This window comes from Lissotriton helveticus, chromosome 6 (assembly GCF_964261635.1).
Source record: "Lissotriton helveticus chromosome 6, aLisHel1.1, whole genome shotgun sequence".
Lineage (NCBI taxonomy): Eukaryota > Metazoa > Chordata > Amphibia > Caudata > Salamandridae > Lissotriton > Lissotriton helveticus.
The window spans coordinates 82,216,205-82,228,467 of record NC_136067.1 but is presented as its reverse complement, the minus strand read 5'-3'; positions in this window follow the sequence as shown (position 1 = coordinate 82,228,467).

The window sequence follows — 12,263 nt, the reverse complement described above, 5'->3', positions numbered from 1 at the left end:
GCCGGCCGGGCCCGGGGTTAGGGTCGAGTTGAGGCCACGCGGCCTCGTGCTGCAGTGCCCCAAGATGGCGGCCGGGTCGATGTCGTGGGGTAGATGGCGACCCGGGCCAGCTGGGTCCGGAGCTGGTGTCTTGTAGTGGAGGGATTGCAGGGTACTTCGGGTGGTCGTTGGTGGACTCTGGCTGGGGATGCAGGGAGAGCCAGGGTCCTGGTCCCATTGCGGGGAGGGGGGACAGCTCGAACATGCGGCCTGTCCAACACCTATGCACTCTCCACTCTGCACTCTCTATGCACTCTGCACTCCCTATGCACTCTCCACTCTGCACTCTCTATGCACTCTCCACTCTCCACTCCACTCCCTATGCACTCTGCACTCCCTATGCACTCTTCACTCTCCACTCCCTATGCACTCTGCACTCCCTATGCACTCTTCACTCTCCACTCCCTATGCACTCTTCACTCCCTATGCACTCTTCACTCCCTATGCACTCTTCACTCCCTATGCACTCTTCACTCTCTATGCACTCTTCACTCTCTATGCACTCTTCACTCTCTATGCACTCTTCACTCCCTATGCACTCTTCACTCCCTATGCACTCTGCACTCCCTATGCACTCTGCACTCTCCACCCCCTATGCACTCTCCACTCTCCATTCCCTATGCACTCTCCACTCTCCACTCCCTATGCACTCTCCATGCACTCTGCACTCCCTATGCACTCTCCACTCTGCACTCTCTATGCACTCTGCACTCCCTATGCACTCTCCACTCTGCACTCTCCACTCTCCACTCCACTCCCTATGCACTCTGCACTCCCTATGCACTCTTCACTCTCCACTCCCTATGCACTCTTCACTCCCTATGCACTCTTCACTCTCTATGCACTCTTCACTCCCTATGCACTCTTCACTCCCTATGCACTCTTCACTCCCTATGCACTCTGCACTCCCTATGCACTCCCTATGCACTCTGCACTCTCCACTCCCTATGCACTCTCCACTCCCTATGCACTCTCCACTCCCTATGCACTCTCCACTCCCTATGCACTCTCCACTCTCTATGCACTCTTCACTCCCTATGCACTCTTCACTCCCTATGCACTCTTCACTCCCTATGCACTCTTCACTCCCTATGCACTCTTCACTCCCTATGCACTCTTCACTCCCTATGCACTCTGCACTCCCTATGCACTCCCTATGCACTCTGCACTCTCCACCCCCTATGCACTCTCCACTCCCTAAGCACTCTCCACTCTCCACTCCCTATGCACTCTCCACTCTCTATGCACTCTCCACTCTGCACTCCCTATGCACTCTGCACTCCCCACTCTGCACGCCCTATGCACTCTGCACGCCCTATGCACTCTGCACTCTCCACTCCCTATGCACTCTCCACTCCCTATGCACTCTCCACTCCCTATGCACTCTCCACTCCCTATGCACTCTCCACTCCCTATGCACTCTCCACTCCCTATGCACTCTCCACTCTCCACTCCCTATGCACTCTCCACTCTGCACTCTCCATGCACTCTGCACTCCCTATGCACTCTCTATGCACTCTCCACTCTGCACTCTCCATGCACTCTGCACTCCCTATGCACTCTCTATGCACTCTCTATGCACTCTCCACTCCCTATGCACTCTCCACTCCCTATGCACTAAGGGGATCAGCCGAGCAATTTCACATCAGACAAACCACTGCGGAGTCCTCACTACAAATAAAGGGGCAAAAACTACTTTTAGCGCCCATGCACTTGATGAACAGCCAGATCATGGACTGTGTCTTCATAATGTATTTTTTAACCAACGTACACTGAATTCACGTGCTCCACCACTAAAAAACAAGCACTCACCTGGGCTTCCTCGCATGGAATGACCAAAACAAACACAGAAGGAAAAAAACGAAACTCCGCCCACCGCCGCGATGACGACATCGCAGAGGCGGAGAGGGAAAAAATCGCGGGAACGCCCCCGAATCTGGTCCGGCCTTGACGGACAGATCCGGCTCCCAATGGCTAGCCTCCATTTATGGAGCTAGCTAATGGGAGGTGGGGGACGTTCCGATAGCCAATATGGTAAACAAAAGATTTCACCTGCGCGAACTGCTTGCGCAGATCGCCAGGTCGAAACCTAAAAAGCGGAATTTCCTCTGAGGATATCATTCGCGAGTTCCATTTTTTCTAGCGACCAAATCAGTGTAGCAAAAATTGTTTGTAGAAGAGGTTCTTTTCCATGGGTTCTTAGATAAATAGCTTGTCGCCAAAAATAAGTGTAGTAATCACACTTATAAGCTGTTTAGTTAATCTCCTTTTACTGAAGTTCACAGGTAATAAGGTGCATGCAGCCTAGTAGCAGGGCGACCACAGAATGAGGCAAAACATTCCAGATCCCTAAAGATATACCATTCTGATGACATGCAATAATTCTACATTCCAACCCCACAACATTAATAAAGAAACCATGTTACTACAGTATCCTTCAAATTAAAACCTATACAGTAAAATGGAATACGGATAATGGGCTGAATACTGAATCCCTCTGCACTTTATGCCCTTTAGCAAATGTAAAAAGTCTTGCACATATTTTGTTCTTTTGCACATTTTATGGCAAGATCGGGAAAAAGTGGATTTGCCCTCTCTGTCAGAAGTTGGTATATAGAAAGCAGCCGGAAGCTCTGAGAGTTTTGTGGTAAGAAATGCTGCCTAATGTTGTTTTTAGCTTGAGCAGTATTTATTAGCAGTTGCAATTGCACAGAAAAAAATAGGTCTTAAGTTTGAACACTTTTGCTCATTTTAAATATTGGAATAATTGCTTATCTGAATTGGTTTTTATTTTTGACCCGTTGTTTTAAATGGAGAAATTTATTTTAATGTGACTTTTATGGTTAATGACCAAAATAAAGTTTGAAAAAGAATCGGTGGTTACTGGTAAGGCCCACCAGCACTCCTTTTGGGGACTGCCACTTATTTTTCCTCAGACATTTCCTGAAAGCAAGAGAGGGGAAACCACACAAAAGAGAAAAACAGAAAAAACCATCACCAGGGGAGAGAGAAGGAACCTGCAAGAGTGAGATGAAGGGGCAGGCAGTGTTTGGCAGTGCTTTAAAGAGGATGGAGGTGGATTCAGGGCTAAGCAGCCTGGGTATTCAGTATTATGACATTCAGTAGCGACAGCTAGACTACTGAACATCGGTTTGGGCATCAGCACTTTCTATTTTGCAAATTCATTTTAGGAGTTTAAAGAAAAATTCCTGTTATAGTCTGAAAAAGTATCTACCCTGATTATACATGATGTTTCCTGTATCATTACTTTTTCCATAGTTCAGCTGGCGCTCTACCCAGGCCACACAAACTGACTCAGCTGTGCTCAGTTCCCTCCATTAATCTGCTGACTTACCTCTACTTCAGGCCATGGCAAGTCACCATGAGACTAACAGATGGCGATTTTATTGCAGGACCAGAACCTTAGATTATGCTACTCATTTCTTTACTGCAAATCAACAGCACCCAGTAAAACTGAACTACTTTTCCCATCAACATGAGAATGGGACATCATAATATCTCCAATTACCCTCTTTCTTTGCTGTTGCCTCAGTCAGTTAACTACTACTTTATGGTTCTTGTTTTGGGATGAATATTGTTTGGTTACAATGCTTTGATCTCGGTTATCGGGGCAGTTTTATCATAAGCCGGCCGCCGCCCACTGTATATGTTTTTTTCTTGGTGTGGTGCCTCCTGTCGCACACTTACTTTCAAGAAAGTTGATTTTGCTACATTGAAAAAGTGAGCTCTGCGCTGCCCCTCGGATGAGAGAGACAGAGGCCCGGGCAAGCGCACATCTGAGGGGACTTTGCGCGTATAATCCCCTTTCTATGCGCATGATGCCTGCACGTGTGCGCTTGAGCCTGCAAAGACGCCTCCCTGTGTGCGTTGGCCCTGGAATGACGCCTGCGCGTGTGTGCACAGGCCTGCAAAGACACTTGCGCGTGTGCGCACAGGCCTGCAAAGACACTTGCGCGTGTGCGCACAGGCCTGCAAAGACACTTGCGCGTGTGCGCACAGGCCTGCAAAGGCGCCTGCGCGTGTGCGCACAGGAGTTGCAGATCAGCAGGCATACAGACACTGCCGGTTCGGACCGTAGTTGAGCATGAGGAGCAGGTAGAATCTAGATCAGGATCTGGGGCTGTAGCATTTATTGATAATGAAGTTTTTTCCTAGGGGTAGGACTTCTCCTTCCACTTCAGAACTGATAAAGCACTTCCTTTGGGTTCTACTTGCTGTGATGGAGTCTTGTGGACTGCCCTCCCTCAACCCCCCAATTTCATTAGGTGTCTCTAAGTTATGGCGAACCCCCAACCTTTTGACTCTGATGAGTAATATCATTACTGTGAAGGGGATGCTACCAATGACTATTTTGTAGAGGCTATTGTTGAAGCACTGGATAAGTTGGTCCAGCAGACCGTTGATCGAACGCTGGCATTCACCTTAAAGCGCATTACACAACAAATGAAGGTGTTCACAGATCCTTCTAAGAATGTGCCCCATGGCAAAGAAACTATGGCAAAAAATCAACATGGGAAAATATGGACTCATACTGAGGCACTCCAGAAGCTCTCAAAGACATATTTGCAGGATCACGAATACAGCACTTCGTAGCTGTTACTGGTTGGCTAGGGTGAATGAATTGAATTGAATTGAAAAGGGATTTATCCAGCGCGATATTGCCCGTAGGCGTCAAGGCGTCAAGGGTGCGAGCTCTGGTTAAACAGCAACCACAACTCTTGTCAGATTGAGGCATAAGCCAACCCTAACTTAACCTCTGGGTAACCGCCTGGTAGCTTGGCACAAAGACTTCAGGCTGAACTTAGAGCCTAGAGTGTAGTATTAGGTACAAACAGCAAAACAAATGTAAATACAACACCACAAAAATCCCAAACCAATTTCGAAAAATAGAGAATATTTTTATAAATTATTTGACACCAAAATGAAAAAAAATCTAATCAGTATAACCAGAGTTATGACTTTTGAAGATTTTAGTAAAAATAGCACCAAAAAGCATAAAGCTCCTACTAGGATATCTAGTCACGCTGGACCGCTTTCAGGATGTCACACTTTCAGGATGACCGCATTGGAGTGCAGGTTAGCTACAATCACCAGATTAGGCCTGCTCAAGTTTACCTTCACAAGTCAGTGCCAACAGTGCAGTGGTGGAGGCTGCAGGGAACAAGGAGTGTAGTTGGAGGCTGTCCGAGTAGTGCGAAGAGCAGGTCAGCCATCGCAGATGGGTGTTGCTGGAGCCTTGCGTTTGCAGACACTCGCTAGCAGGCTAGGCCGTAGTGTGAAGAGGCAGCTGTCGAAGTTTCACGTTGAATCTCTGTGCGATAGGGCAAGGTTTTGGTGAGAATGGGCCTGTTCATGTTCGCAATGAGCCCAAAAGCTTGCATACAGCTCTCTGATCTACACCAAGGGTCTAGGCCCTGGTAGACACCAGTAGGGGCCAGGAACTCATTTCAACTGCATCCAGAGGCTAATGCTGGATGTCGGAGGTCAGGAGCCCAGCAGAATAGCCTTGGAGTCAATCTGGTGTCCTTGGTTCCTTACAGGAAAACGGGATGCATTTGAAAAGGAAAAATTAAACTTTTCAGTTTTGTTTTTTTAAGGGCAGGCAGTGGTCTCTGTTTAATGGGGGAAATGTGTATTACCAAACGATGGAAGGTATTTGGGAAAGGAGGGCCTGGTGTATTGAGTTTCATTTAGTGATTCGTAGTGGGTCGCAAATAGGCCTACCTCTTGAATATTAATAAAGTAGGTTGCAACTTATGACCCACTACAATTTGCTGACATCATAGTGATAGTGGCCTGCTGAGGTCTGTAAAAAAAAAAAAATGAAATGTTTAAGTTTCATTTATTCAGAGTAGGCAGTGGTCCCTTGGAATACTGCCGCTCCTAAAACATTTGTTCAACCATTCTCAAAGGTAAACAACTTTTACATCGCAGAGCCTTTACAACGCAACCATTACAACGCAAACTATTACAACGCATTGCTCTGGGGGGCGTTCTAGGATAGGGAATAGGTTCATTTACTATCCAATAACCTTCCCTAGTGTCCACGGGGACTGGAGTTGGAATAGTAAATTAAACTATTCACTATCCAGCACCCCAAAGCACTATGCGTTGTAATGGACTGCGTTGTAAAGGCATGCGATGTAAAAGCATGCGTTGTAATGTCATACATCCTTCTCAAAGGGTAAGAGGCCCTTCTTGTTTGTTAATGGGTTATCACCAAAGTTGAGCTGGCGGTAAAGCACGAATGTTTTGCGATCACATTTCAGTCGCAAAGCATTCTTACATACCAATGCAATCTGTATTTGGAAGGGACGCTCTAAACATGCCACTTCCACAAACTTATTCGCAAACCAAAATTGTGATTCGGTAGCAGGTTACCAAATCGCAATTTGAGGTTTGTACATTTGGATATGCCTTTATGCAGTTACAGATGGCCCGATTCTGCAAATTGGCCCGTTTGCAACCTCAAAAAGGTTTTGTGAATCTAGCCCTAATGTGTGTGTTTAAAGAAAATATAATGTTTGTGGACAAAATATGTATTGTTCCCAAATATATTTAAAGGCACTAGATGAGCGGAAATTCATGCTGAGCTGGAGGATTCATTTTCTAAGTTATGTTTTTGTTGCTTTCACTTCATTAATCATGTATAGGAACTAAATCATCTCTGTTGGCAATACTTTTTATGACATTATCAGTACTGCTGACTGAGGCCTGAGCCTCTAAGAACGGATAAACGATACTTCTGAACCTCCCCTGTTACCTGTGTGCTAGATGTGTTGTAGGAGCCTGTCAAAGCTGTCCAAACGTCTCAAGCACAATGTACTTGCTAGAAACATCACAGCTGGCTGGACTACCTGCTCATGAGTAGTAATTTTGAGTGTTCAAACCTGCGTTTTGGCACACACCTGACCTACACACAAAAATATCTAACAAACCAGAATACATTTCTCTTTAAAAACAAATTATGACAATTGCAAATTAAGCTCCCTAATTTTCTTTGTACAAAAACCTGGACATATGCGTGCAACATAAATTGTTAGATTTAAAAATAATTAATACCATATAATTTTAATCGGACACTATGCATATTTTCCAGCAGGCAGGGGTTCGGGCTTAATGCATATAATAGAGTGAAATATGATTTTTATTTGCCCAAGGAAAAGGTGCTTTTGGCTTTAAATTACTGAAACCAGAAGACCTAGTTTAAACACAAAAGATGCCTAAATAAGCAAAAAAGGGCATACGCTGAAAAACACTTCTTTTTATATGAATGTACATTACTATATAAACACACTTCTTTTTAGATGGATGTACATATGTGATCAGGCAAAATGCCCTCTCTCATAGTGCAAAAGAATCAATAGCTGAAGGCACCTGTGTGTTTCGCGTACAATCTGATGCCATGTGTTGTCTGGAGGTGCATGTTGCAGCATCTCTGTGATTGTCACCATATTTGTGCCTGCGATCTGTGCCTGTGAGGGATAACCCACTACCACAGGTTGTAGGCTGCCTACAAGCATGAGGCCACGTCAAGCTTGTAGGCAACATGAACTGCAGCAGGCAGCCTCAAAGCTGACTCACTCCCGGTCCAGTCATTAGTCACTTCAGTATAGCTAGTTCCTCCTGTCCCTGGGTAGGTAAGCAGGGATTCCACAGGGAAGCACCAGGAGGGGGGCAACAAACAGATGTACAAACATTGGGAATACCAATTTCCTAATTGCGATTAATTCCAAATCACAATTAGGAAATCGGTATTCCTATTGTACGGAACTCTTTTGAGTTTCATTAGCAATTCCTAGTGGGCCGCAAACAGACCTACCTCATGCATATTAATGAAGTAGGTTGCAATTTGTGACCAGTTAGGAATCTCAGTGTAACCTTATGGGTTAACAAGGAGGGAAGGAGCCAACACTGAAGTGTAGTTTCTCAGGTTTATTAAACGGTTTCTACAGAGTCAAAAGACTGTCTGATCCGCAATCTGTATCCACGGGGCAAAGGTCCTCTCGAGAGGGGGTTGGCCTTCGTTCTAGGCTGGTGTAGTCCTCCTCTTCGGCCCGTCTCGCCCGAACCCAAAACAAAATGGAAAAGAAACGTGGCTGTTATTGCACAGCTCGATAACACATACGGATTGGGAATGGGGCATGAGGGTAACACTCGTGAGGAGGCAAGAGACCGTCACCAGATGCTGGAGAGATAAACCGGAATAGTGCAGGGTGTTGTGCTCAATAGTTCAAGTGCCCGGTCAAGTCCCTCCCTCCTCCCTCTGTTACCCAGTTCCTGCCCAGTTAAAACTGAGTAAGGCACGCAAGCGTTCCCGTACCTGTGGTAGCCACGCGTCTTCCTGCGCGTGGCTGGGCGAAGTGTGGGGACGTTGGCCTCCTGGCTTCTCCTGGGATGATGCCTCCGGGTCGTTCTCTCGACTACCGGCTTCCCCGACTTCCGCTTCTTCTTGGGCCGTTGTTCCACGGGCGGCTCTTCCTTCTCCGGCGTCCTCCACGTCCTGTCCTCCGAGGTGGTGGGCTTCTCTTCGGCTTTGGTTCTCCTCCTCCAGCTCACGCAGCGCCGTCCACCACTCCGTTTCTTCCGAGTCCGCCTTTGACCTCCCTGTGCGCGAGCCTGATAGGCTTGCGGAGTCCGTCGTCACAGGGGCGGAGTTCCAGTCAGGGAAGTCCAGGCCATCCTTAAAGGGCCCCGACCAGTCCTGCAAGCGAGATCGAGAGTCCGTTACGGGGCAGGTCTTGACCCCGTGACACTCAGCCATCACAGGGATGGGGGAATGCTGTGGTCAACAGACCACTGTGTGTGATTGCAGTTTCATTTTTTAACATTCTCATTTTCAAATGGGTTACCACCAGTTTTATTTTGGTGGTAAAGTATTACTGTTTTGCAACCTTACTGCTCTACAACTTAAACTACCTTCTGTGAAACTTTAAACCTGGGATATCCAGCGTAGTTTCAGGATTAGAACATAGAATCAGAGCAGACTAAACTGAAACCACTTACATATTCAGCAGTTATGTTGAAATTGGGACATGGATCCATCGCTGCTGGGCTTTTGTTACACTACCAATCACAAAGGTACTCCTTGCACTGTCTCTGCATCACTGCATGCATGGTTAGACCACCTGGGAACCTGGTGGGTTGAGAGCTCTTATTGAGGTGTCTGAGAAGTGACTCAAGGCTGTTTATTCCTCTAGTAGTAGTTTGTGTGTCTTCAGGGAGGGTCACGTAAACTGATTACTCCTGCTTCGCTGTGCTCCCTTTCATGGCGTGACAAACAGCTGTGGGTGTGGGTCACAGTTCATGGGGACTTGCTGGTGAGTTCTGCTGCAATCCTGCTGGATGCATAGAGCTATGGAGTGTAAATCAATCAATCAGGGTTGGTAAAGCGCAACTACTCACCCGTGTGTGTATCAAGGCACTGGGGGGCGGCTCTGTTGAGTGCTGCGGTCATCCGAAGTGGAGCAATGTGGGAGATTGCCAGAGATGGAGGGGGAGGGTGTTTCAGGCTTTGCCTCTGAGGTAGGACAAGGACTTTCCTCCTGTTCTGATCTTGTTGATACGTGGGACAATGGCCAGAGAGAACTGAGCTGATCAGAAGTGTATTTTGGGTGCAAGGAAGGAGAGGCGGCTGTTCAGGTGTGAGTGTCTGGTGTTGTGAAGTGCCTTGTATGCGTGGATGAGGGTTTTTAAGGTTATTTTTCTTTTAACAGGATGCAAGTGGAGATCACAGAGGTGTTGGGTGATGTGACTGCGACGCCGGTGTTGAGGATCAGTCTGGCTGCGGAGTTCTGGACAGTTGGGAAATTGCGAAGGAGTTTCTTGTTGATTCCGGCCTAGAGAGCGTTGCTGTAGTAAAGTCTGCTGCTGATGAGTGCGCGAGTGACAGTTTTTCTGGATTCGGTTGGGATCTATCTGAAATTCTTTTGAACTATGTGGAGGGTGGTGAAGCTGGTCGAGGATACGGCATTGATCTGTTGGTTCATTGTGAGCTATGAGTCTAGTATGATGCCTAGGTTTTGTGCATGGTCCGTCGGAGGATTCCCGAGGGTGGAGGGCCACCAGGAGTTAACCCATGTGGAGGGGGCGGAGCCAAGGAGGACTTCTGTCCTTTCTGAGTTGAGTTTCAGGCAGCTGTTCTTCATCCAAGCGACTCTGTGGAAGATGTGGTGTGGGCATGGGTCCGAGAGTGCTCCAGAGTGGATGCTTTTCATGGTCGTCAAGGTGTTTTCTGTCGTGAGCAGGATCCATTTTGGCAGGGTCTGTTGGGTGGTGTCGCATGATGGGGGACCTGGACCTGTGAGGTGTTCTTGGTTGTCGAAGTTGTCGTAGATCATCTAAATCTTATGGTAGATGAAGGTGTTGAGTCTGTTGCAGAAGTCTTGGGGGGGGTGGGACGTCTGTTGTTTCGTTGCAGGGTTTGGTGAATTCCTGATGATGGAGAAAAGCTCTTTGGTGTTGTGTGCGTTGGTGAGGATTCTGTCTTGGAGGGATTTTCCCTTGTGGATTTGATGAGTTGGTGGTGTGCAGTGGTGGATGCTTTGTAGGTGGTGTGTGTTTACCTGGTTTTGTTGTTCCTCCATGTCTTTTCTAGTCATCTGCAGGAACGTCTGGATTCTTATGTGTAGGGGTGAACCAGCTTGCTTTCTTGATGTGTCTTCAGGAAGCTTTCTTGAGGGGGGCGAGTGTGTCGGCGCAGTTCGTGATCCAGAGGCGGAGGTTGTGTGCTGTGGTGTTTGCATCTGTTGTAGTCAGTGGTGGGGTGCTGATGAGGGCAGAGGTGAGCTGGTCTTAAGTGACTTTGTTCCAGCTTCTGTGAGGGTGTGGGGGGGTGTTCGTGCTTGTGTATGGTGTTTTTTTAAAGGAGAAGTGGATGTAGTGGTGATCTGTATATTTGGAACAAATATGCACCGGGCAAAGTGCTAACTATTAAATTGGCAGCAATTGTATCAATGATATGTGAACAAATATCAACTTCATTTTTATACAAAAATATATCTTTTTTATTTCATTTTTTATATACTCATTATTATTTCTGATGAGTGATATCAAATATTTTCAAGAACATATACATATATAATTCATAAACTCGTTTTTTTATATTTTATAAAAGACCATACACATTACATCTTTTCTATACATATCTAACCACAAGAAACAAAAGTAAATAAAAAACAATTTAGTGCAAGACAAAGGTTATTGGAACTGATTTTTGATACTTAACATAAATCACAATTGCAGGCTCAATACATATTGTGGACATAAAACACTGGTTACTGAACGTTATTATCACCAGTGATGATCTGTCCAGCAGAATTCCGTGGTGTGGCTGCAGGAGACGGGGTCGAGTGTGCGTGCATGGGGGCTTTGACTAGTTGTTTCAGTCCTATGTTTGGGAGGTTCTCTAGGAGGGAGGCAGTGTTTAAGTCATTGTGGTTGTCCAGGTGGAAGTTTAGGTCTCAGAGTAGGAGGTAGTCTGTAGATGCGAGGACGTGAGGTGTGATAAGGTCGGTGATGGCATGGGTAAAGGGACCCCGGGTCGAGCAGCCTGTAGATGAGGGTTCTGCGGAGAGTAACTTTGGGGTTGGTCTGGATCTGGAAGTGAAGGTGCTCCAATGAGGCCATTGTGTCGGGATGGTGGTCATGCAGAGGGTGCTTTTGTTAACGACTGCCATGCCTCCTCCTCCTCCTCGACGGATGTGCAAGATCTTTTATCCATCGGGAATTGCGGTGGCGACGGTTCAGGTTTTCGTGAGTAAGGCAACGTCTGGCAAGTAGATTTTGAGGAGGGCCCAGATTCCTATGGCGTGCTTGTATAGGGAACGTACATGCCTGGTAGACTAGGACTTGCTGCTAAGGTACGGAGGTGGGTGAAGGTGCAGCGGCAGTGTAGACAGGAGAGAGAGCCGTGGGTGTTCATCATCCTCGAGAGCTGGTAGTTGCTCCGTCCGGGTTTGAGATCGTTGAGGGTGCTGGAGTTGTATCAAAGGCGGGTCAGAGGACCAGGGTCCCTGGCACTCGCCGTGGTTGGGCTGTGCATGAGAGCAAACAGGCTTACATTTAGCACGCCCCTGCGTGCCTCTGCAGCCATTAAGTAGGGATCGGGGGAGGGCAGGTCAGCTGGGAGGCGGGAGCGGCAAAGTAGATGGCTGGCTTAGTATATGGTGCACACTTATTTAAGGGACGTATCTTGCACTAAT